This window comes from Schistocerca piceifrons, chromosome 3 (genome assembly GCF_021461385.2).
Source record: "Schistocerca piceifrons isolate TAMUIC-IGC-003096 chromosome 3, iqSchPice1.1, whole genome shotgun sequence".
NCBI classification, from domain to species: domain Eukaryota; kingdom Metazoa; phylum Arthropoda; class Insecta; order Orthoptera; family Acrididae; genus Schistocerca; species Schistocerca piceifrons.
The window spans coordinates 534,419,036-534,446,960 of NC_060140.1; the positions used below are offsets into that span (position 1 = coordinate 534,419,036).

Sequence of the window (27,925 nt, forward strand, 5' to 3'; positions counted from 1 at the left end):
CAGCTAGAAAAAAGCACTCTGTATCTAAGATGCGATGAGAAACGAATAAGAATGACTGAACGTGATGTGATGTTTACTTGTCGTGGGTCCTATCCCCTCCCCAAAAAGTAGGTTTCAATGACGATATTAGCATCATGTGTATGTCATTTGTTTACCATCGACCTATACGTCTGTAGTTTAAACGCGCGATATCGAGACTCATTTGGCACAAGTAGCTTGTACAGTTTGATATTATACAACGTGATCGCATAATTTGTAAAACTGAATAGTTCTCAAAATTACGTTAACCTAAACGTTTGGCTTCGCGAGAAATAGTTTCGTGGAAACTGATTCGAGTTTTTGGGAGCGCATAACGAAAACGACATTTGGTTAAATAAGAAAACCATGAGATTTACAAGCTAACCTTTGACAATGGTTTAAGCTTGTGAGTACGTAAAATGACTGATGACAAAATTTCTTCCTATATAATATAATTGTGGGGATCACAAATTTAGCATTGGAGGGCAGCATGGAGGGTAAAAATCGTAGAGGGAGACCAAAAGATGAATACACTAAGCAGATTCAGAAGGGTGTAGGTTGCAGTAGGTACTGGGAGATGAAGAAGCTTGCACAGGATAGAGTAGCATGGAGAGCTGCATCAAACCAGTCTCAGGACTGAAGACCACAATAACAACAACAATATAATTGTGACGTTACCAGTGTGATAGTACCAAATTAAAGCAGAGTACAATTCAAAGTAATGTGAAAGGTGTGTACTGTATAAATGTTTAATGAACAAGTACTTCAATTCTTTAGTCAGTAACAGACTTCCTTGTTAATGACATCACGTTAGTTATCTTCCCAAGACTCAACCGAAGTGCACTTTTACAACCTAGCCTATACCTCGGGCAACTCTACAGATGTTTGTCATCCTAAAAAAAACCGACCGCAGAAGGAAATTCGAACAATAGGTGAGCTTTTCTTCGGTGTGTTTTGTTTCTGTCTTATTTTGAATATTTTAGGTTCCAGTTATGTTTCGGAATTATCTTCTCGGAGAGTTGTAGCATATTTAAATGAAGTGTGTATCCACAAAAAGTGAGCAAAAGAATGTAGGTAACTTGATCTTGCAGAGCTTTTTAAAAGGCTTTGAAACTCTCACAGTTGCTTTCAAGTAATTTATTTCATAATGGTATAAGAGTGTGTGATTAAAAGGAAAATCAGTTTTATATGAACCGCGATTTACACAACGACCATCCGGAAAAAAAAATTCATGTAGGGTTCACTCCTAGTTTAGGATTCGTGGTTCTGCATTCTGGCAAAACGATATTCGATAAGTTGCTAGCAGGCCCAGTAAGAAACTAAAGACCAATGCATCGTATTAGCTACACCACCTGCATATAACCTGATTTTTCTCGCTCCAATAGTTGGAGGTTTTTCTTAATTACGAGGTATGTAACAATTTTCACCATAAACAGACATGAGTTCTTAGAGACCTAGGTAACTGTATTCGTAGATAAATAAGACTAAAAGAAATATATCTATCCTTAAACAGAGGGTGACTTTGAACACTGCTGTTTGTTACCACGCATGGTCGTGCCTGAGACGGTATGTCATTACCTTCCTACGACCACTGAAATGACTTATCCAGCCAGATTGTAGTGGTGACTACATACTACCTTAGACTACAACCTGACGGAACTTGGACGTTTCAAAGCACACCGAGTACTGCAACAAGTAGAAGTAATGGCGAGTGACAAAAAAATCCCTGAATCTATCTGGGATGGAAGAAGACTCAACGAGGTGCAAACGTGAGAAGCAAGCAGCAACCATTCCACACAGATGCACTCGTGCTTTCTACAGGCAACTGAACGAGTTTCAAAGGGGTCAAAATGTCGCTTTCCGAGTGACAGGATGGAGGGGCTGCGTCAGCTGTGCAACGATGCTGGTACCAGTGGTCACGTGAAGATTCTCACACCCGCAGATGAGGTTCTGGACGACCCGCAAGGATCGTCCTACTGTAGGGGGAGCAATGGCAGATCGTACAGCTACTACAGCGATGATAATAGGGGCTTGTGGGCCTCGATGTGTCAAGACGAACTGTTGCGAACCGGTTATTAGCAGTGGTACAACGGGCACGTACAACTCTAGACTGTGTTCCTCTCACGTCACAAAATCGAAGTGCACGGCTCCACTGATGCGATCAGAGGATCACTTGGAAGATGAACGGGAGCGCCGCGGTCTTCAGCAATGTAAGCAGATTCTGCCTGCACGCAAGTGATGATCGTTTGAGCGTACAACGTAGACGTGGTGAGTGCTGCCTCATAGAATGTAATTGTCCAAGACACACTGGCTCCACGCCAGGCCTTTATGGTCTTGCAACAGGAAGGTGATGTGTCGTTCCAACACGATAATACTCGCCCACAGACCGTCTGTGAAGATCCAACGTGCTCTGCAGGACGTGTAGTAACTTCCCCGGCCAGCACGATCTCTGGACTGCTCTCCAATCAAGTACGCAGTGGGCAATATACTCCGACATTCAGAATTCCACACTCGACACAATCTTCAGGTAACTGACGTCATAAACATACTCGTGTTGTGGCTGGTTGCTAATTTACATGCAAGCACGAAAGGCGCCCACTCAGGAGAAAGTGTTGTCCACACAAGGTCTGTGGAACACAGGCGAGAGCGTTGAGTTGTAACCAGTACGGTGTGGGTTGGAAGTACTCTTGGAAGCACAGTATCACGAAACTTGTCCAACAAAAATTGTGGCATATTGTCGTCGTCTCAGGTTTGGTGGAGCGATGCTGCAATGGTTTGGGTGTCTATGAGGATTTCAGCGTTCTAGTTACAATGCGCACTGACTCACGAAGATGTTCATCTCTTTTCTTGGTATGTCTGGCTATTGTATCCTACTGGCGACAAATACAGCGCAACAGAGTACAATAAGGGATTGCTCTGTCGTGAGTAGAATATCTGCTTACGCTCTCCAGGCAGTTCCAGCCAACTTCTGTATTATGTTGCTAACCACAACTGATGAACTGAACAAATAAATGAATGAATGATTGAAAACACAAAGGCAGCATGTCACTTCTTTATGTTTGCTGACACGAACTGACCTATCCAATTATATGTAGACCTGTAGCTTAAAGTGCAGTTCTAAAAAAATGCTCTTCAGCACTTTACACACAACAAATTTTTCGAAATCTCAGTTTACTAGCTTGATATTAAACCCAGCTGAGCTATAAAGGCAGATACAAGTATCAGCCACTTCTCCAAATCACTCATCAATCTCTCTCATCTTTATCACATTATAAGCTTGGTGTCCATTTCATGTTAGTAAACTATCTGCAGTCGCAAGGAATCCTACCTTCTGCTGTTACTATTCGCAATAAGTCCTGAGTATTGTGGCTAAATTATTTCGTAGAAAACAAAAACACAATTCTCAGTACAACGAGTCTCCGCCAAGTATTCATGGGTTACCGCAAAGCACGAAGACCTTGAGGGCATGTGGCTTTGAAACACACAGCGCTTAATGCGAGCCGCGAACGTCTACGTGTACACGAGGAAAATATGAAAGCTACATGACTGATACTTGTTTTCGAAACTGGACGCAGAGCGCGTCATTAAACTGCACTAAGACTTCTCTTATGACATTCTCTAAACCGTAAATGATACCTGTATCCACGGGCATTACTATTTGTCGGGAAATAGACAGCTCCACTCGCATATCGACACAACTGGTGCTGTTACAGGGGTCCTACGATTTTCCCATCGCTGGCAATGAGTTATACACGATTCTGTTGACTCCTTTGGAGCACAAAAAAACACAAACATGTATCTATTTTGTAAAAATTTTATATAAATAGTTGCCAATATTCAAATTCCAACACACTGCAGTTTAATGCTTGCGATAAGGTTATTTCTTCAAAAAAGTTATTGTTAAAATCCAGAGTTGCGGTCGGCATATTCCTTTAGTGACTATGAGGAATGAGAAACTTTAAAAGAATAAAAACATGAATTAAATGGTGATTTAGACACATTCCCAATGACTTGAGAAGACAGGACAGTGTTTGCCATCGGGTGATGAAATTAGAGTACCTTCCACATGTGCAACAAATTGTCAGAAACAATACGGAGTGTTCTGATGACGACAGACTGAGGAGAGACACACATGTGGTGGGTAAATATTACTCGCGTGAATGAGACATTCTGAACGCTACGCAAATGAATGATTCGAAAACATGAGGATTTGAAAAACTGGACTACCGAAACCTATAGCATGTTTACGACACTGCTTTACTAGGTCAATATCTTATACTATTAAGAAAGCCTTAAACTGCATGTATCTCAGATTACAAACTGTAATATAGTTCAACAAGCAGCTAAATGAAGGATCTACTAGGTGAAATGGTATGTGCAATCAGACGTTTCATAACATCCCTTTCGCAAAATTCGATTCTCGTCATCTTTTACTCATTTACGAGAACAAGAAGGAAACTTCTCGATCGAAAACAGAGACAGCATATGCATCGATGAAATTATTCTCTGCTGCTGTGTGTTTTTTAGGCGGTATTTTAAAGCACTCGTGTTGTGCGTCTCGTTCAAATAGTTCAATAGCCACTAAGATTTTTGTTTTGAGTAGTTTGTCGCCAATGGAAATTTACCAAAGCCCATGAACGTTTATAAAGAGTCTCTCCCTTCATTTGCTACTATTAAAAACTGGGCATAGAATTCAAACATGGTTTTAATTCTCTTGAAGATTGTTCATGGGAAGTGCATCCCAAAGCTAGAACCACATGAAATGCGTAACAAGGTACTGGACTAAAAACTAAAACTAAACTCCGTCCGAAGAGGCCTTGGAAGGCCCAACGGTACCGACCGGCCGCCGTGTCATCCTCAACCCACAGGCGTCACTGGATGCGGATATGGAGGGGCACGTGGTCAGCACACCGCTCTCCCGGCCGTATGTCAGTTTACGTGACCGGAGCCGCTACTTCTCAATCAAGTAGCTCCTCAGTTTGCCTCGCAAGGGCTGAGTGCACCCCGCTTGCTAACAGCGCTTGGCAGACCGGTTGGACACCCATCCAAGTGCTAGCCCAGCCCGACAGCGCTTAACTTCGGTGATCTGACGGGAACCGGTGTTACCACTGCGGCAAGGCCGTTGGCAACAAATTACTGGACAATCAGAGATTAAAGGTGTATGAGGTAGGTGATGCCGCTGACATATCAGAAGAAAGAGCATGGCACGTTTTACATGAAGGGTTGTGTGTGAGAAACTTATGTACCAGGGGTTGGTTGAGCGCAAACAAAACGCAAAAAAGAATTTCTCAGCAAAGTTTGAACATTTCTAGAAAGAATCAATCTGGATTCTGTGTACACATTTGTTACTTCGGTTGGGACGTGGGCCATATACTTAAAAAAATCATCGAAGTAGTGGGCGAGACACGGTGAGTCTGCACCACAAGGGTACATTTTCCGAAATGGAAAAAAATGATTCTCTTGAAATTTTAGTGACGTGAAGAGCATTCCACGAAGTATCTGGATTGCAAGCCGAATAACGTCGACTTCTTGCCACGATATTTCAGTTGACAACCATTCAGTCATCTTCAGGTGAGTGTTTTGCACTGGTAATTGCTAGTTCACATCGTCACCTTTGTACTAAAGACTGACGCGCAGATGTAAGCGTAAAGGCAGCTGCTACATGAGCAACTTAAGTCCAGTTTCACACCCTCTTCGAATATTGCTCCATCTACGGCGCGCAGGCGCAACTGTAATTTGATAATATATGCGCGCTCTTTGTCGGAATGCGCAGTCGCGGTTAGACGTATCATTGGTCATACAATGTTTTCTTTCTGAAGAAACTGAATAACTCACCCAGTTCCACGCCTTACCCGCAAAAAGCCCTCATCACGATTAATGGGATCTTGGGTTAAACGTGTTTCGATCGATTTCTTAATAACTGAAACGCAGGAAGATACGGTCAAGGCCAAGAGTTCCATTGCAGAATAATCCATGGCATGTCCTGTGGAAATATGATGCTGCGAGAGGCGAGTGTGTCGATCATATTCAGCGCATCTTTCACGCACTGTGCGCGTTGTCTGCCCAATGTAGGCTTTGCCACAGTGACAAGGTAATCTGTAGATTCCAGCATTCCGCAATCCCAGATCCTTCTTTGCCAAACTAAGAAGAGCAGATCTTTGTAGGTGGGTGCAAGATTACTTTGACATGATGTTTCCCTAAGATTCTGCCTAACTTTGACGAAATATTGCCGACGTACGGGGGGACACCATGGACTTTAACAGCTTCTTCTCCTCTTGATCTTGTGGGTGATCACATTTCTTCTTTCTTAAAGCTGTGTTGATCCCATGTGCAGAATGTCCATTATCTACGAACACTGACTGTAGGTGTTTCCGCTCCTTTGCAAAGCTGGCTCCATCACAAACAATGTGTGCCCCCTGTACCAACGTTCTGAGGACGCCCATGGTTTGTGATGGGCGGTGGCAGCTGGACTCCTGCAAATACACGTCTGTATGTGTGGGCTTACGGTAAACGGAATGCCCCAATGATCCACCCACTTTCCGACTTACCAAGACATCCAAAAATTGCAGACACCCATCCTTCTCCACTTCCATCCTAAATTTGATATTCTCGTGCATAGAATTCAGATGCTGCAAAAAGCGTGACAGTTCTCCACCGTGGGGACATACTACAGAAGTGTCATCCACATATCGCCAGACGAATTTTGTTTTAAGTTCTGTCGAACGAAGTGTCCTCGCCTCAAGGTCTTAGCCTTAATTACACCCTCAAATCGTTTCCTCTGACCTCACACTCAGTGTTTGCTCGTTGTTGACCCAGAGTAAAACACGGTCAGGAAGCCGATTATTGCGCATGCAGACTAAATGCCCTGCCCTTCGTAACTGGCCTCTTAAAACCATCGCATTTATCCTGATTGTATGTACCTCTTCAAGGACGCTGATATTTGTGCGTCTGTCTGGCCATATTATGTACATAATCCACTTCAAGAATCGCTGGTGATAGTGTTCCAGCTTTTTAAGATGCCGTCTGTAACGTTCCAGGATTCAGATGAGTAAGTCAGAGTGAGAACTACATCTGAACTGTTCGCGAAGGATCGTCGTTGCGCCATTGGCACCTTGGTTGTCAAGTACTTCATCTTATTCTACCGGAGGATGCGCCAGCATGGTCAAATCTCTCTTTCTTCAAAAGTGGGATGACGTCTGATGCGCTACTGCTCATAGTAAAAACTCCGCACAATCAAGGAGTCTTATTTAGTTTGGTGCTCTTCTTTCCGCTCCTCTCGGAAGGAGTCCACTGTTTTACGCTGTCTACGATTTGGTCATACCAAGCTCACCTATCGTTTCCTCCCGCGTAACGAACCACCCCACAATGTGGTTGTGGAGCCAGACTTCCAGCAGCCCACATATTGGTGGAATGTCCCCTTCTTTTGGTCCTTCGTGGTAAGTATAGTGTTCCAGATTCCTTAAATATAATATTAGCAGACGATTCTCGGATGGTTGAACTGGTCCTCTGTTTCCGCCGTGAAAGTGGTCTTCATTTCCAGATATAAGGTTTGGCTTTACTCCTGGAGCATGGGCAGGGTGGTTGTGGTTGGGACCTCTCTTCATGTCTTCCCAGTCTGGGACCCCATGACCACTCCCTCATGGAAAGACCGCCGTTTTTTTCCAGTTTTTAGATTTGGTCTCACCATTATGCCTTTTACTGCGTGTGTCTTACCTTCATTATTTTATAATTTGTCTCCCCTGACTGGATCCATCCACTGTTAGTGGACGCTCTTTCTTCTGTGAGTAACTTCGGAATCACGAGACTGAGGACCTCGCCGTTTGGTCCCGTAAATCCTCTCAATCAATCAATCAATCAATCAATCAATCAATCAATCCAGCATGGTGAATTCTGTATTGAATCACCGAATTTACATTTACACCTGATAAGACGCTGCCAAGGTAATGAAAGTTAACTGGTGACAGTGACATTTCTTCGTCCTTCCCTGAGTGATGGGAGGTAAAGGGTCTCAGTTTTATTGGTACTCAGTTTTAGAGCAATCTGTTCGTATGCTGCAGAGAAGGCGTTCATAATTAACCCTAGTTCATCTGAGTGAACTACTGCTGCATTAACATCAGCTTAATGATAAGGTCTTAGTACCTCCTTCATTGTTAAAAAGTGAGGTACCTCAGCCATCGACTGTTCATCTTGCATATCAGTAACCCGCTGGGGGACAGTTATTTTCGAAGTAAACAGCAGATGAATTGCGATTGACGAGAAGCAGCGGATAAAAAAAGAGCTGGTGTGGCGGTTGGAAGGATAGACACCCTCCCCCAACCTGCGACCATCCGTCATCGCTCCGGCAACTATTTGCCCCTCTCATTCAGGCACGTACACACTAGGCCAGTGGTTCCCAACAAGTGGTCCGCGGACCCCCAGGGGTCCGCGAGCTATGCCAGAGGGGTCCGCAAGATGCTATTAGAATAAAAAATATATTAAATATATTTCGTATAACAACAGATTTTTTGTTTTGGCCCGCTTGCTACATCAGCAGAGCTTTAGCGAACGCTAACTTCTGCGTCTAGCGTCTTCCTAGCGCCAACTGACACTACCACACACTAGCGCAATTAGACAAACAATCAAAAATTTAATAATAACAATGATGGCTAAATTGAAAAAGTTTTAAGCTCAATATTTTTTTCAATAATGAATAGGTCAATTTTTTTAAGTACCAAAAATAGAAAACGTATATAAAGACTCTTAATTTGGCTTTTTTTAGGTACTTGATACTGTGATACGACAAGATACCAATCATGCTCGATGAGGGGGTCCTCGAGAAAATTTTGTTGGGAACCCCTGCACTAGGCCAATGAAGACAACAAACCGCTACGTTGGGCGAAGTTAGCTTAGTGTGTACGGGTGGCAAATCTAACAACGAAACGGTTGGCCTTGTCCCCCGTTTGGACTGCCAGCGGTAACATCAAAGCGTCGGCGATGGATGCTGGGTAGAATGTTCGTAGGTTAAGTAGCGATTTTCTGTATCTGTTGAAGGGCTCTGTATTTACCATGTTTAAAAGTGTTGGAATATGGGGACAACATGGACACAGCATTAAAGCTGATAATTTTATCGTTTATGGGACCCTACGAACTTCGATTTTAAAAACAAACTGAAAGGATTAGACGGTTGGAGGGAAATAAGTGAGCTGTTGGAAACTAGTGTGCACAATGTGAAAAAGGAAATGGAGTATTTATTGAAAGCTGTTATTATCATTCTGACAAAAATATGAAATAGCTCATATTCCAATTCAGCTTTAAGGACAGACATTTTGTCGCACCACACTACTAGCTATTGTTTAAAAGAGAGATCGTCTACCAGTCATTTCTTCTCTTTCTGGTGATCAGCTGCTTGCAGTAGAATAAATGTTTCACATGAGACAACTTCTAAATCCTCTGCATCCCTTATGACGGCTACCATATTTCCAAATGAAAAAACCGGGAAGTATTACAAGGCCTTTGTGTGTACCACGATGGGTCACATTTTTACAGAAGTGCAAAGTTTAAATCTGCATTTACAGACAATCACAACAGTTAATATCAATGTCGACAGGACGACCTCTCGCGACTCGATGCGCGTACGCTACTCAGAGGAGCAAAACTGAAAATCAAGTCGCCGTGCCACGATAGAAGTGTTGCCAACTCAAACTCTCCCAGTTTATGGTCAGATTTAATTTCAGTCCGCCAGATGGCACCTGACGTCACAGAACAGCAGCTCGATACAGGAGTCCATTTTTTTTGTTACTGTTTTATAAATTTACAACAGGAGACTGAAATAACAGCATTAAAAACCGGGTGGGACCAGGATAACCTGATTCGATAACACTATTCACAATATCGGCCAGCGAAATTGTAACTAAAACGCTACTTTTGTAACAATAACAAAAAGGGAGACCTCGACATGTACACAGAGCCAATTGCGATTCCACATGGGCGAATCCCTTGGCCCCAATCCGTTGGTTTAGTGAAGATGAGAGGTCAAAAGCGAATGCGTTGTCAACCAATGTTCGGCCGAATTCATCGGTTGTCGTTCGTTGGCCTTCGTTAGCCTAGTGTGTACGTGCTTCCAGAATGTACAGTTACCACCGGACTCAAAGATGATTGGAAGACAAATCTACTCCACTACGAGTGCGGATGATGATGATCCTTTACAATTGTCAGAATTAACGATATTCCCGAAACACCAACGTTAAACAGCTGAGAGAGGTGGCAAGGGTATTGATTACCATCTGCTGTGAGCTGCAGAAGCTCATAGCAACGCACTTCAGTCTTAAATGTGATTACACTGCATACAATTATGGCCTTTACGACGCACAAACTGAAACAGTCGTTACCATGACTGTCGAGTTCAGCGGGTTATTAACAGATAATGTAACCAGGCCGGAATATTTACTACCGAGTCGATGAGCTTTTCAGGAACAGTTAAATTTTGATTCGTAAAAAGAGTTTCAATTAAACAACGCGTGGATTCCACCTGTCTCAATAATAAACACAAGTTTTCTATTGAAGACGTCGCCGAATTCTCTGTGAAGATCCTCAGCTTGACCGCTGCTTAACTTTATGTTTTATCAATTTATTCTTGCATCAGTGCAAGATTCCTGAGTGTGTTCTAGCGAAGTGGTGTGCACATTAAACAAAACGAACTGGCCACAAAATCTGAGAAGGCTATGAAACATCAATAAACCATGCGGAATCTCAAAATTCACTTAGGCGCTGGCTTGCCACCGGTTGTGTTCCTTATTAACAGTGATTAACAGGAACAAGCTCGCTGGTGTACTGAATCAGTTTCGTTTTATGTCGTTTGCGAGGCTGATTCTTACGTTTTGCATGATTTGCATGTGATGTTGGATCAGTACCTATGCATGTAATACATCTCAGGAAGATAGCAGTAAGGAGATCTAGAGCTCCTTTTTTTTTTTTTTTTTTTTTTTTTGCTCTTACCACACCCGTGTTGCCCAGAGAGTATCGTCACTTTTACGTTATTCTAATGACTACGAGTGAAATGGGATGTTATCATCAACAGTCTATAGCAATTACATTACCTACAGAACAGCAATGATCCCGACCTTAGCATAAGTGTAACAGTGGAGATTCTTCGGCCACCGAATTCTTTAGATGGTTTATTTAATTGTTAATTGTATCACAGCAAGTTATTGACACTCAGAATAATTGCAAGCACCAGTAATGGATTGAGAAGCCTCTCTGGTCTGAATTGCGTGATGTTTCGTAGTCACTGTCCGGGCGTGGCTATTCGTTAGGCGTCGCACGTGTAATTTCCCGTTCGACTCTTCCACGGAAAGGCTGCTGTAAAAGGGGAATCCATGTACCGTGTACTCTGACTCTTTCCTCTTCCACGTCGAAGCTGCCGTCATGCTTGCATCACCGGCCTCATTAGACGTAGCTAGAACCTTCACGTCCCTGCACCCAACAAGACGAGCACCACGCCGCTCCGACTGAGTTCGGCTGCGGCTAGTTTATTCGATTGTTTTTTTTTGTCATCAATCTACTGACTGGTTTGATGCGGCCCGCTACAAATCCCTTTCCTGTGCTAACCTCTTCATCTCAGAGTAGCACTTGCAACCTATGTCCTCAGTTATTTGCTTGACGTATTCCAATCTCTGTCTTCCTCTACAGTTTTTGCCCTCTACAGCTCCCTCTAGTACCATGGAAGTCATTCCCTCATGTCTTAGCAGATGTCCTATCATCCTGTCCCTTCTCCTTATCAGTGTTTTCCACATATTCCTTTCCTCTCCGATTCTGCGTACAACCTCCTCATTCCTTACCTTATCAGTCCACCTAATTTTCAACATTCGTCTATAGCACCACATCTCAAATGCTTCGATTCTCTTCTGTTCCGGTTTTCCCACAGTCCATGTTTCACTACCATACAATGCTGTACTCCACACGTACATCCTCAGAAATTTCTTCCTCAAATTAAGGACGTTATTTGATATTAGTAGACTTCTCTTGGCCAGAAATGCCTTTTTTGCCATAGCGAGTCTGCTTTTGATGTCCTCCTTGCTCCGTCCGTCATTGGTTATTTTACTGCCTAGGAAGCAGAATTCCTTAACTTCATTGACTTCGTGACCATCAATCCTGATGTTAAGTTTCTCGCTGTTCTCATTTCTACTACTTCTCTCTACCTTCGTCTTTCTCCGATTTACTCTCAAACCATACTGTGTACGCATTAGACTGTTCATTCCGTTCAGCAGATCATTTAATTCTTCTTCACTTTCACTCGGGATAGCAATGTCATCAGCGAATCGTATCATTGATATCCTTTCACCTTGTATTTTAATTCCACTCCTGAACCTTTCTTTTATTTCCATCATTGCTTCCTCGATGTACAGATTGAAGAGTAGGGGCGAAAGGCTACAGCCTTGTCTTACACCCTTCTTAATACGAGCACTTCGTTCTTGATCGTCCACTCTTATTATTCCCTCTTGGTTGTTGTACATATTGTATATGACCCGTCTCTCCCTATAGCTTACCCCTACTTTTTTCAGAATCTCGAACAGCTTGCACCATTTTATATTGTCGAACGCTTTTTCCAGGTCGACAAATCCTATGAAAGTGTCTTGATTTTTCTTTAGCCTTGCTTCCATTATTAGCCGTAACGTCAGAATTGGCTCTCTCGTCCCTTTACTTTTCCTAAAGCCAAACTGATCGTCACCTAGTGCATTCTCGATTTTCTTTTCCATTCTTCTGTATATTATTCTTGTAAGCAGCTTCGATGCATGAGCTGTTCAGCTGATTGTACGATAATTCTCGCACTTGTCAGCTCTTGCCATCTTCGGAATTGTGTGGATGATGCTTTTCCGAAAGTCAGGTGGTATATCGCCAGACTCATATATTCTACACACCAACGTGAATAGTCGTTTTGTTGCCACTTCCCCCAATGATTTTAGAAATTCTGATGGAATGTTATCTATCCCTTCTGCCTTATTTGACCGTAAGTTCTCCAAAGCTCTTTTAAATTCCGATTCTAATACTGGATCCCCTATCTCTTCTAAATCGACTCCTGTTTCTTCTTCTATCACATCAGACAAATCTTCACACTCATAGAGGCTTTCAATTTATTCTTTCCACCTATCTGCTCTCTCCTCTGCATTTAACAGTGGAATTCCCGTTGCACTCTTAATGTTACCACCGTTGCTTTTAATGTCACCAAAGGTTGTTTTGACTTTCCTGTATGCTGAGTCTGTCCTTCCGACAATCATATCTTTTTCGATGTCTTCACATTTTTCCTGCAGCCATTTCGTCTTAGCTTCCCTGCACTTCCTATTTATTTCATTCCTCAGCGACTTGTATTTCTGTATTCCTGATTTTCCCGGAATATGTTTGTACTTCCTCTTTTCATCAATCAACTGAAGTATTTCTTCTGTTACCCATGGTTTCTTCGCAGCTACCTTCTTTGTACCTATGTTTTCCTTCCCAACTTCTGTGATGGCCCTTTTTACAGATGTCCATTGCTCTTCAACTGTACTGCCTACTGCGCTATTCCTTATTGCTGTATCTATAGCGTTAGACAACTTCAAACGTATCTCGTCATTCCTTAGTACTTCCGTATCCCACTTCTTTGCGTACTGATTCTTCCTGACTAATGTCTTCAACTTCAGCCTACTCTTCATCACTACTATATTGTGATCTGAGTCTATATCTGCTCCTGGGTACGCCTTACAATCCAGTATCTGATTTCGGAATCTCTGTCTGACCATGATGTAATCTAATTGAAATCTTCCCGTCTCTCCCGGCCTTTTCCAAGTATACCTCCTCCTCTTGTGATTCTTGAACAGGGTATTCGCTATTACCAGCTGAAACTTGTTACAGAACTCAATTAGTCTTTCTCCTCTTTCATTCCTTGTCCCAAGCCCATATTCTCCTGTAACCTTTTCTTCTACTCCTTCCCCTACAACTGCATTCCAGTCGCCCATGACTATTAGATTCTCATCCCCCTTTACATACTGCATTACCCTTTCAATATCCTCATACACTTTCTCTATCTGTTCATCTTCAGCTTGCGACATTTACATGTATACCTGAACTATCGTTGTCGGTGTTGGTATGCTGTCGATTCTGATTAGAATAACCCGGTCACTGAACTGTTCACAGTAACACACCCTCTGCCCTACCTTCCTATTCATAACGAATCCTACACCTGTTATACCATTTTCTGCTGCTGTTGATATTACCCGATACTCATCTGACCAGAAATCCTTGTTTTCCTTCCACTTCACTTCACTGACCCCTACTATATCTAGATTGAGCCTTTGCATTTCCCTTTTCAGATTTTCTAGTTTCCCTACCACGTTCAAGCTTCTGACATTCCACTCCCCGACTCGTAGAACGTTATCCTTCCGTAGATTATTCAATCTTTTTCTCGTGGTAACCTCCCCCTTGGCAGTCCCCTCCCGGAGATCCGAATAGGGGACTATTCCGGAATCTTTTGCCAATGGAAAGTTCATCATGGCACTTCTTCAATTACAGGCCACATGTCCTGTGGATACACTTTACGTGTCTTTAATGCAGTGGTTTCCATTGCCTTCTGCATCCTCATGTCGTTGATCATTGCTGTTTCTTCCGCCTTTAGCGGCAATTTCCCACCCCCAGGGCAAGAGAGTGCCCTGAACCTCTATCCGCTCCTCCACCCTCTTTGACAAGGCCGTTGGCAGAATGAGGCTGACTTCTTATGCCGGAAGTCTTCGGACGCCAATGCTGATTATCAAAATTTAGGCAGTGGCGGGGATCGAACCCGGAACCGAAGGCGTTTTGATTATGAATCAAAGACGCTACCCCTAGACCACGGGGTACCTGCATAAAATGGTGTACTTTCTTCGGAATATTGAAGTCAACGGACATCCAGACCGTTCCAATGCAATTTCTCCACAGGTGCATTGAGTGCAGTGTTCATTACCTATGTAAACGCATTCTTTTTGGAATGCAACTATGAAACTACTAGCAACTACAAACAAACCACTCAACAATATGGGAAATATTTTATTATCTAGTTGTGCACATTGCCCCTGCCGACTTTCCATTGCTGCACACGTTCTGTAAGAAGGACCCAGCTAATCCCAGAGATCGGAAACGCACAACTTGTCTGAGTTTCTAAGATGACCTACATACACCGTGACTCATGCCAAACCTTACTTCGTACTTGTACCACTGAAGTATCGTCAAAATCTTACCGAACACGAGAAACGATGAAACATTACTGCTTTTGACAAACGGAAATGGCCAATAAATGTTAGGCTGGTGCATACGTAAGTAGCGTTTCTCGTAAGTTTAATAAACACAACATTTACACATAACAGACTAGTCATCAGCAATACATTCTCCTTCCCTATTTACAACAATCTGACAACGCTGGGGTAGCTCTTCCATGCCTCGACTGTAGAAATCATGTGGTGTTGAGGAGACCAACTCGTCGAACCATGTTCGGAGCGCATTTTCATCGGGAAAGGAAGTTCCTTGAAGGTTGTTCGATAGATACCGAAAAAAGTGAAAATCTGAAGGCGCAAGATCAGGTAAATAAGGTGGGTGTGGAATGACGTCTAAACAGTCATCTGTATAGTGGTTTTTTGTGAAGTCGAGCAGTATGTAGCCGGGCGTTATCGTGGAACGGCATCATTCCACGCAGTCTTCCAGGTCGTTGTTCTTGGACTGTGTCTGCAAGACTTCTCAGTTGTTGACAATACGTGTCAGCAGTGAAGGTTACGCCTGAGGGAAATGATTCGTAGTGCACCACACCATCGCTGTTCCACCTTTTGTGGATGCGCGTAGGTCTGCGTTGCTGCTTTGTTTGTGCTCAACCATTCCTTTCTATTCTGATCTTAGCTTAAGGCACGATTTCTCGTCAACGGTAACGATACAGGATAGAAATACTCGGTGTTGCTCAGGAGCCAACTGATGACAAGCAAGCAGAGAAGGACATGTGGCTAACCTTTGATTTTTGTGATTCTGGTTGAGATCGTGAGGTACCCCATACACCCTGTTTTTGAATCTGCCCCATTGCATTCAAGTGTCTGACGATGGTGGAATGATCACATTTGCCAGGTCTCCAGTATAATGAAGTGAATTATTGTGGATTGATGCGTTTAAACCATCTTATTAAGTCCTGAAGGTCTTCCCGAACGGGGAGAGACACTAATATCAAAACGACCCTCCACAGAACGAGAGAACCACTTTCTCGCTGTGCTTTGTCCAATGCCATTATTCCCATACACGACACTAATGTTTCTAATTGCCTCTGCTGCAGCCACCCCTCTACTGAACTCATACGAAAGTGTGCCGGAAATGTACAGATTTCTCCACTTGGCACTCAACTGTCCAATGTCCACAGCTCCATTTACTATTTCCAAATGACAAAATGTAAACTCAAATCATAAATAAAAAATGGCAATTTGGAAAGAACACCCATGGCAACCAGAAAATAACATGAAAAAAAATACGCGATGCACTTATGCAAAAACCTATTAACTCCTCTTAAATCGCGTGAATACTTGCTTTCTTTTAACCTCCTCCATGTCGCCTCGACCAACTACCTGAAGCAAAACAGTCAGGGTTCAAATGGCTCTGAGCACTATGGGACTTAACATCTGAGGTCATCAGTCCCCTAATACTTAGAACTACTTAAACCTAACTAACCTAAGGACATCACACACACCCATGCCCGAGGCAGGATTCGAACCTGCGGCCGTAGCGGTCGCGCGGTTCCAGACTGTAGCGCCTAGAACTGCTCGGCCACCTGACCGGCAAAACAGTCAGGGATATGAGGTGCGATGCAACACGGCGCCCAAACACATGTTCCTCACGCTTTGACTGCAATTTGGGCGAGGCATGTTCGACTCACCACGTAAGTTACTGAGTAGATGTCGCGATAGTCTATCGAAGGCCACGAGCTCCTAGCACGCCGTAGCCTTTTAACAAGAAGAAGACATGATAACTGAGGTGTGTCACGACGCATGGCATGGAAAATGACTACGAAAAGACAGATAACTAAGGAAAATGTAGTTAGTTGCGCACTAAAAGCGCAAGCTTTAAGAGATTAGCGGAAGAACAGTTCTCAGAACAAATCGCTGAAAGCATACGTTGTGGTATGCATACGGTTGGATAAACACGCGTAAAGAATGGGGAAGCCTGTGTAGCTCTGCAGCAGCTGAGGAAAATCGAGTTGCGACTCTTCCTTATGACTCACCATGAGGAAATAAAAGAATAATGTAAATACAGGTTGCAAAAGCGGCTCTGCGGCTGACTCATAGCAAGTGCTGGAGGTCTGCTTGTCGAGACGCGGTTCCTGCGCTGCTCACCCAACGATGGTAACCGCGACAAGCGATAGTTTAACCATAAAAGCAAGTAATGCAAGTGAATTTTAATTAATCAGGGATAACCATTTTCTTATCTTACGAATATTACCAGTGAGATATTATACATGTGCTCAACGGCGTTTTTCAGTCTTTGAAACACTTGCAGAATAAGTCTTTTCCGTATGAGGTTTAGCTCCTTCAGTGATTCTGTCTCTCTCTTTAATTTTAGCAATATAATGGTTCGTTTCAGCAGTAGGAAGACGTAACATATGTTTGGCAAACACGGAGACTAAGAGTGTCAGAAGTGTATTGGGTTTGGCCAAAAATTCAAGAATAAAGCAATGGACTTCTGTATTACCATTGAGCAATTTTATTAATTGTTAGCCACTAATCAGCGATTTTTCTTTGGATTATTTCAGCCAAACAGGGTAGAACTTCCAGGTAGTGGAACGACCCTATTGGACTTACGACCTTGTAGCAAGATACCAGGGTACTACGCCGTTGAAATTGAACAAAACAGCGAGCAGAACCTTTACATTCGTTTGACCAGTTCTGCGTCGTCTTGAAATTCGTTCAACGAATCATTAACACACTTCATCCGTCACTATTTTTTCTCAAAATTTAGTAGTTTCATGACAAATTTTTCCGTCACATATTACATGTACCTATAAAACCGCTGAAAAATTGATCGGCACGAGTCAGATTATATCTTGACACCATAAGCAACCCTGCTGGTAGAGGTCCGATGACTGAAAGTTACTTTAAACACTTTGGACTTCATTATGGACTGTTTATGTGCTTGCTCGTCTAGGACGCCCGCTATATTCAACGTCTTCGTGGTTCTCTTGGAATCGTTTATACCAGTTATGCACGTATGTGAAACAGTGGAAAATTCAGGATGGATTAATGACTATATTACGAAAAGGACAGATTGCCACTCACCATATAGTGGAGATGTTCAGATGCAGACAGGCACAGCAGAATGACTGCTTAACATGTAACTTTCGGCCAAAAGGCCTTCGTCTGACGCTCAGTCCGGAACCGCGCGACTGCTACGGTCGCAGGTTCGAATCCTGCCTCGGGCCTGGATGTGTGTGATGTCCTTAGGTTAGTTAGGTTTAAGTAGTTCTAAGTTCTAGGGGACTGATGACCACAGATGTTAAGTCCCATAGTGCTCAGAGCCATTTGAAGCCTTCGTCTGAATCAAATCACACACACACACACACACACACACACACACACACACACACACACACACACTATATTCACGTAAACACAACTCTCACTTACATGTTTGGCAGTCTTTTTTTCTTGTGCCCGTCAAGCGCCTTAACATCTCCGCTATATGGTGAGTAGCAATCTATCCTTTTCATAATATTATGCACATATGTGTCATTCGTGAAAGACACGCCAAAGGCTATACCCAACATCTGAAACATAGAGCTGCATTTAATCCCACTCTGAAAGTAAAATTTAGCACAAATTCTTTGTTCCATTTTTGGCACAAGATTAAATCGCCGAGCAATCCAAAACAACTACAATCTTTTCGAGGGCAAACTGAGTGTCTATCGACTATCACTACAAACATACAGCAGGGGCAAGTATCAAAAATAACTGTGACAGTTCAGAGATGCTATTTGTGAAACTGAACAGTTTCTACATAAGAAGAGTATATGATTGCGTAAGTGCCCTTTACACAGCGAACATACTTTTTTAACCCACACAAAACACAATACCGTAACGGGACAGGTTTACACGATGATTCTGTAAAAATTTTACAGGGGACAAGGAATGCTGAAAGAGACATTTCAAGCAGAGAACGTGGCTCTGTAAAGTAAGTTTAAGGAGATACAGACTAAAAACGTATCTCTTGCCATTTGTTCGTAATTCAATTTAACTTCTATCATTTACATAGATCTGCACATATTTCTAATTTCATCTTTTTGGATGCGATAATCAAAGTCTATGATGGTCATTGCCAAAACGAACTAGTAACGGTTCTTCAATGACTGGAAGGTCGAATTTTAGGCCATAAAATCATTACGTCACATAGTGCTAAGAGGCCACTGCTGAAGTGTCTCATGTACGGAATTACTGATATACACAGAGAAATGATTAGGGCCAATATGACGATAGATTTAAGCAGTTAAGGAAGCAAGCAGACGCAGCCTGGGGTCTCTTCGTGTAGACGCGAATCATACGTTCACAGAACCACGGAGCTCACTTCACGAGTCATTATTGTCGCGCAAAATTACAACGCAGTCCAAAGGCACAAATTATAATCAAATTATAGTGTATTATTTAGTACCTCAAAAAAGCTACTCGCAATAACGGCCATCGACCCCAACAAACGAGGTTCTGCCGCTCAGATGAAGTATATACCTAGCGTGTTTCGAATTTTAGCAGCACATTTAGCCTAGATAAACTTTCTTTCAGGGTGGTGGTGGCGGATAGTGTTTAACGTCCCGTCGACAACGAGGTCATTCGAGACGGAGCGCAAGCTCGGGTTAGGGAAGGATTGGGAAGGAAATCGGCCGTGCCCTTTCAAAGGAACCATCCCGGCATTTGCCTGAAGCGATTTAGGGAAATCACGGAAAACCTAAATCAGGATGGCTGGAGACGGGATTGAACCGTCGTTCTCCCGTTTCTTTCAGGGGAAAAATAGTACAGTGTTGCCCTCGTCGCCAGGAACTCAATTCGTTTGGCTGAGCAGTAGTGACAAAACAGAAGTCGGGCTGCACAAGAATATGAAATAAGTTCGGGTTTTTAAGGATGTACTCTTTCATTCGTCTGACGTGATTTAGAGAAAACAAATCTTAGTGACTGGACGGGGCTTTAAACGCCTGTCCTTCCGAATAAGAGTACAATATGTCTCATTCACTGCACTACCTTGCTCGGTTTGTAGGTAACCTAATAGAACTGGAAAAGCAACTTCCTATTCCAATCTAACGTTCACAATATGTCACAAACATTATTTGCTGATATCTGTACGGGGCTTAAGCTAATCACTGCCGTGAAGAAAATACATTCTGAAAACAGTTATAAGTAAGGTATTCACTTATTCAATAACGTAATTAACGGCTCAGGAACGTCGATGATGATGATGATGATGATGATAATAATTACACGCAAAAATATGGCTAACAGTTATCGATGCTGGTAGACACGTTTCAGCTCTCGTATTGGGATAATGGTCTGGAAGATGGTTCATTCCAAAGCTCGAAGTGGTCAGTAGATTATTCTCGGTTTCATAATCAGTAAAAAAGTCTGTAGCCCCCCGGTAATGCATAGCTTTGTGTAGCATTGTGGACGTAGAGTGTGCATACCTGCAAATCGGTTGAAAGCCTGCTCTATTCTGGGAAATTTATACAACTGACATTAATTAGTTCTGTACTAAGGCCCATCTCAAGAAGAGATGCGATTTCTCGAAATCGATCACAGAATAAACAAGAAAGTTACAATACCACCCCTGCAGCCTGTGGCAAATTTTATTTGTTATTTTTTCTTTTCTTACTTTTTTACACAGTAAACCAATCTGTGTTCAAATGTCGTGCAAAAAATCCCGACAGTAGAAAGAAAGATCTGCCCATTACCACGGATATCAAGATATTATCGATTTTCAAATTATGCCACAGAATTTTCAGCCATCAGTTCAATGGTGTCAAAATGAGGGAACAAAACTATTGACAAACGAATTTCCAATCATGTTATCTAAAAATCTACGAAATAAGCACGCAACACATGTCCCACGCAAAGACCGTTATGTAAGAGGAGTGCCGCACTGTCAGAAGAAACTACATGCATCGATTTTCCTGCAGACAGTTCTGATGCGATATGGATAACATGTGCTTAACAGTGCACCATTGAAACGGCACAGCAAGTAGAAATATACTCCTTAGTTGAAGTACACGGGACAGTATGACTCTTGTGCGCAAAACTTCTAAACTCCACACTGATTCAACGCGAAATTCTGGCGGCATATGGACCAAATGCAACGCCGCGTCCAGTCGTGAAATGGAGCCAATAGATAGACCATGGCAACACACGCGTGGGTGGTACTTATCGGAAAGGAAAGCGATCAACATCGACGTAGACGACAACTTCCAGCCAATCCAGGAATCGATTCGCCGCAATCGCAGGGGTAAGGATTTTCCTATGATGAGGACGTTCAAACAGCGGTTCTCGAATGGCTCTGTGACCCACGGGCGAATTGCTATTGCCGAGAAATAGAACGGAAAGTAGAACGCTCCGACCTTTTTTTTTTTTTTTTTTTTTTTTTTTTTTTTTTTTTTTTTTTTTTTTTTTTTTACAGAGACATGGTTATCATGTTGAAATATAGTGAGTCACATGTATCTGTGTCACTCTGGAATGTAGTGCAGCATTCAATAAAAGATATTTGGCCTCCCATAATCACGAGTAATTTACTGTTTAAGCCCCCTCGTATTTTGAATCAGACTGGCAATAGGCAGCAGTTCAGAATCTCTTTGGAAATGTTCTTGCCAATCAGAGTCCTTGTTCAAAACCGGTGGTAGGCAGAAAACATCTTCCGAGAGTGTCTTAAATGCTTTCTCCGAAAATTATTTCGAGCAGTTAGTCCACGAACCCACGCGAATTGTAAATGGTTGCGAAAACACACTTGACCTCTTAGCCACAAACAATCCAGAGCTGATAGAGAGCATCATGACAGATACAGGGATTAGTGATCACAAGGTCGTTGTAGCTAGGCTCAATACCGTTTCTTCCAAATCCACCAGAAACAAACGCAAAATAATTTTATTTAAAAAATCGGATGAAGTGTCACTAGAAGCCTTCCTAAGAGACAATCTCCATTCCTTCCGAACTGACTATGCAAATGTAGACGAGATGTGGCTCAAATTCGAAGATATAGTAGCAACAGCAATTGAGAGATTCATACCTCATAAATTGTTAAGAGATGGAACTGATCCCCCGTGGTACACAAAACAGGTCCGAACTCTGTTGCAGACGCAACGGAAAAAGCATACGAAGTTCAGAAGAACGCGAAATCCCGAAGATTGGCTAAAATTTACAGACGCGCGAAATTTGGCACGAACTTCAATGCGAGATGCCTTTAATAGGTTCCACAACGAAACATTGTCTCGAAATTTGGTAGAAAATCCGAAGAAATTCTGGTCGTATGTAAAGTACACAAGCGGCAAGACGCAGTCAATACCTTCGCTGCGCAGTGCCGATGGTACTGTTACCGACGACTGTGCCGCTAAAGCGGAGTTATTGAACGCAGTTTTCCGAAATTCCTTCACCAGGGAAGATGAATGGAATATTCCAGAATTTGAAACACGAACAGCTGCTAGCATGAGTTTCTTAGAAGTAGATACCTTAGGGGTTGCGAAGCAACTCATATCACTTGCTACGGCCACGTCTTCGGGTCCAGATTGTATACCGATTAGGTTCCTTTCAGATTACGCTGATACAATAGCTCCCTACTTAGCACTCATATACAACCGCTCGCTCACCGATAGAGTACCTACAGATTGGAAAATTGCGCAGGTCGCACCAGTGTTTAAGAAAGGTAGTAGGAGTAATCCATCGAACTACAGACCTATATCATTGACGTCGGTTTGCAGTAGGATTTTGGAGCATATACTGTATTCAAACATTATGAATCACCTCGAAGGGAACGATCTATTGATACGTAATCAGCATGGTTTCAGAAAACATCGTTCTTGTGCAACGCGGCTAGCTCTTTATTCGCACGAAGTAATGGCCGCTATCGACAGGGGATCTTAAGTTGATTCCGTATTTCTAAATTTCCGGAAAGCTTTTGACACCGTTCTTCACAAGCGACTTCTAATCAAGCTGCGGGCCTATGGGGTATCGTCTCAGTTGTGCGACTGGATTCGTGATTTCCTGTCAGGAAGGTCGCAGTTCGTAGTAATAGACGGCAAATCATCGAGTAAAACTGAAGTGGTATCAGGTGTTCCCCAGGGAAGCGTCCTGGGACCTCTGCTGTTCCTGATCTATATAAATTACCTGGGTGACAATCTGAGCAGTTCTCATAGGTTGATCGCAGATGATGCTGTAATTTACTGTCTAGTAAGGTCATCCGAAGACCAGTACCAGTTGCAAAGCGATTTAGAAAAGATTGCTATATGGTGTGGCAGGTGGCAGTTGACGCTAAATAACGAAAAGTGTGAGATGATTCACATGAGTTCCAAAAGAAATCCGTTGGAATTCGATTACTCGATAAATAGTACAATACTCAAGGCTGTCAATTCAACTAAGTACCTGGGTGTTAAAATTACGAACAACTTCAGTTGGAAAGACCACATAGATAATATTGTGGGGAAGGCGAGCCAAAGGTTGCGTTTCATTGGCAGGACACTTAGAAGATGCAACAAGTCCACTAAAGAGACAGCTTACACTACACTACACTCGTTCGTGCTCTGTTAGAATATTGCTGCGCGGTGTGGGATCCTTACCAGGTGGGATTGACGGAGGACATCGAAAGGGTGCAAAAAAAGGGCAGCTCGTTTTGTATTATCACGTAGTACGGGATACAGAGTGTGGCAGATATGATACGCGAATTGGGATGGAAGTCATTACAGCAAAGACGTTTCTCGTCGCGGCGAGATCTATTTACGAAATTTCAGTCACCAACTTTCTCTTCCGAATGCGAAAATATTTTCTTGAGCCCAAACTACATAGGTAGGAAAGATCATCAAAATAAAATAAGAGAAATCAGAGCTCGAACAGAAAGGTTTAGGTGTTCGTTTTTCCTGCGGGCTGTTCGGGAGTGGAATGGTAGAGAGTTAGTATGATTGTGGTTCGACGAACCCTCCGCCAAGCACTTAAATGTGAATTGCAGAGTAGTCATGTAGATGCAGATGTAGATGTAGATGTAGTGTCATGGCTCTAATTTCTTACTTTAGAGGTTCGTAATACAGTATACCAAATGGATGAAAATAAAAGCTTTCCTTTTTCTGCATTAAAACAAAATGACCTTCCACATACCTAGTGCGAAACCAACATAAATGATCATAAGTTACGGTCTAACGCGCTGCAGTCATGGACTGTGCGGCTGGTCTCGGCGCAGGTTCGAGTCCTCCCTCGGGCGTGTGTGTGTGTGTGTGTGTGTGTGTGTGTGTGTGTGTGTGTGTTTTTGTCCTTAGGATAATTTAGGTTAAGTAATGTGTAAGCTTAGGGACTGATGACCTTGGCAGTTAAGTTCCATAAGATTTCACACTTTTTTTTATAAGTTATGTAAAAATTACATAGATGTGAGCGTCTCTTTCAAATTATTTGTTTATGTAAAGGAAACTTCCAGTCTCCGTGTCTCTCTGTGCCAAATGCGGTATCTGTGCCCCTTCAAATTTCTTAGAATACGACGATCGGTACTAATCTTTATATACAAGTACAAGTTGTCTCAAATATTTTGCGTCAGAGTGAGACAGCTGACTGTGGATCTACAGCCCATTATGCTAAGACAGAGAACCAATGGTTGGAAATGCATATTTATTGTGTTTCGGACACACACTGCGTACACTTCATAGCAACGTAGCTCATCGTAATTGTTTGTTCAAGTGACGACAGGCAGTCTTCAAATGGTTCAAATGGCTCTGAGCACTATGGGACTTAACTACTGTGGTCATCAGTCCCCTAGAACTTAGAACTACTTAAACCTAACTAACCTTAGGACATCACAAACATCCATGCCCGAGGCAGGATTCGAACCTGCGACCGTAGCAGTCGCGCGGTACAGGCAGTCTCTATGCACGCATGGCAACGGGTGATAAACAGTGTACACCCCTGACCAGCAGACAGACACTGTACACAACTCACAGCAGAGACACCCGGGATCTTAACGAGAGTGCCGCAGAAAGGCATGCGTTGTATTTTAAATATAAACTGTACACACAGCAATGTGCTGTTTTTGTTTTCTTCATCACACGTAGACTCTGGCTTCGCCGTAACAATAAAAAATGCGCAAGATCATAAGGGGGTGTGGACAGGAGATGGACAGAGGTGAGAGAGTAATTAGGAAGAGAAAGAGAGCGAGAGAGAATGGACACAGGGGGGGGGGGGGGGGGGGGAGGTGGGAGGAGGTGATGGACAGCTAAAGGGGGAAGGAGGAGATTGTCAGAGACGGGGCGAAAAGGAGAGTTAGACTTGTATACAATTCCCATACATATTAGAAACGTGTGTTCTCTCTTTTTTCCGATTTAACCATACTGAGACACATCAATGCGCAAGCGAGTACAGCTAGTACATTATATTGATACAGGCCTTTTCCGAAATATTCATTCGATTTGACAAGTCCCTACCTTTTAGATGAAAGAAAACAGAAACTTTGTACGAATTTTAATTTGCGCAATGAAACCTTCCCCTCGGCGCCAGTTGTGGCTGGATTACGCTCCTGGAGGTGTCTCCCCGTTGCAGCTAGCTCTATCGCTCGTTCATTACCCAGAGTAGTCAAGTCGAGATGGCCATAATAGTACAGCTTAATATCCGTCAGGAGTATGGTCTCAGCGACTGACAGGCAGTAAGAGACGTACAGGTATCGCAATGCACCACTTGCCTCAAAAGTCGGCTGATCTCATTTAGTTGTGTTTGTCTCAGTCTTTACGCTTCCCCTTCCAAAACTTTGGATGAACTGCAATGCCGCACAGCAGCAGTAGTAAATGCTGTAACTCTAGACATGCTCGGAGAAGTACGAGACAATTCTTACTATCGACTTGATGTTTGCTGTGGGTCCGGTGGACGGCATTTTGAGCTTTTACGGAAGTTAAACGAAAACTTTGATCCTCAAATATTTGTAAGAGTATATCAAGATCTGAAGTGCATTCATGTAAAAGAGATACATCTGTAAAATAGTATGGTTCTTTTAAAAATAAAAACATTGAAATACTATTGCTAATTTAAAAATTACGCCAACTTTCTGTTTCGTACAAGATTAGTATTGTGCAGTCGGTTGAATATTCGTAACACCCTGCCTACTAATCCCATACATGCGCAATCTTACATCATTTTTGGACTTTCAAAGATGGTTGTGGAGTGATAATCAGATCTTACGTAATGTGCATGGTCCTGCCCTTCACTCTTTTTCTCCGTTAGTATTACAGGCGTTATTCTTTACTTTGTTTCTCCTTTTGTTGATGGAATTGTTCTGTCATTTGTTTGTGAGACTTGTAAGTTCGAGTCTCCGTGTATTCGTATTTATAACTGTAGCGGAATTGGACGTTCACCCAGGCATTTCCCTAATCGCGTGAAGAAAACCAGGTACACCCACGCCCAAGCCGTCTGGCGTGGCAGACAAACAGCCGTTTTTCAGGCGGATGGATATGAGCTGGGACTGGCAGCTCTTCTTGCCTCGCAGGCAACCTCTCCCCGTGTTATTCGAACAAGAGCTATTCAGCTCACTATTTAATGAAGGGAGACGAAAATTTAATAGTCATGGGTGACTGGAATTCGACAGTAGGAAAAGGGAGAGAAGGAAACATAGTAGGTGAATATGGATTGGGGCTAAGAAATGAAAGAGGAAGCCGTCTGTTACAATTTTGAACAGAGCATAATTTAATCACAGCTAACAGTTGGTTCAAGAATCATAAAAAAAGGTTGTATACATGGAAGAATCCTGGAGATACTAAAAGGTATCAGATAGATTATATAATGGTAAGACAGAGATTTAGGAACCAGGTTTTAAATTGTAGGACATTTCCAGGGGCAGATGTGGGCTCTGTAGATTAAAACTGAAGAAACTGCAAAAAGGTGGGAATTTAAGGAGATGGGACCTGGATAAACTGAAAGAACCAGAGGTTATACAGAGTTTCAGGGAGAGCATAAGGGAACAATTGACAGGAATGGGGGGGGGGGGGGGGGGGGGAAGAAACACAGTAGAATAAGAATTGGTAGCTCTGAGGGATGAAGTAGTGAAGGCAGCAGACGATCAAGTAGGTAAAAAGACGAGGGCTAGTAGAAATCCTTGATAACAGAAGAAATATTCAATTTAATTGATGAAAGGAGAAAATAAAAAATGCAGTAAATGAAGCAGGCAAAAAGGAATACAAACGTCTCAAAAATGAGATCGACAGGAAGTGCAAAATGGCTAAGCAGGCATGGCTAGAGGACAAATGTATGGACGTGGAGGCTTATCTCACTGGGGGTAAGACAAATACAGTCTACAGGAAAATTAAAGAGACCTTTGGAGGAAAGAGAGCCACTTGTATGAATATCAAGAGCTCAGATGGAAACCCAGTTCTAAGCAAAGAGGTGAAAGCAGAAAGGTGGAAGGAGTATATAGAGGGTCTATACAAGGGCGATGTACTTGAGGACAATATTATGGAAATGGAAGAGGATGTAGATGAAGATGAAATGGGAGATACGATAATGCGTGAAGAGTTTGACAGAGCACTGAAAGACCTGAGTCGAAACAAGGCCCCGGACGTAGACAACATTACATTAGAACTACTGACGGCCTTGGGAGAGCCAGTCCTGACAAAACTCTACCATCTGGTGAGCAAGATGTACGAGACAGGCGAAATACCCTCAGACTTCAAGAAGAATTTAATAATTCCAATCCCAAAGAAAGCAGG

General features: G+C 42.8%; 1 protein-coding gene and 1 pseudogene across 2 annotated transcripts in view; both read right to left on the reverse strand.

Annotated features, from left to right (window-relative positions):
* Window positions 1-27,925, reverse strand: part of LOC124787825 (lateral signaling target protein 2 homolog) — a 328,543-nt gene that overhangs the window by 136,505 nt on the left and 164,113 nt on the right. The gene's annotated exons all lie outside the window — the stretch shown is intronic.
* Window positions 5,028-5,145, reverse strand: LOC124790699 (annotated as a pseudogene).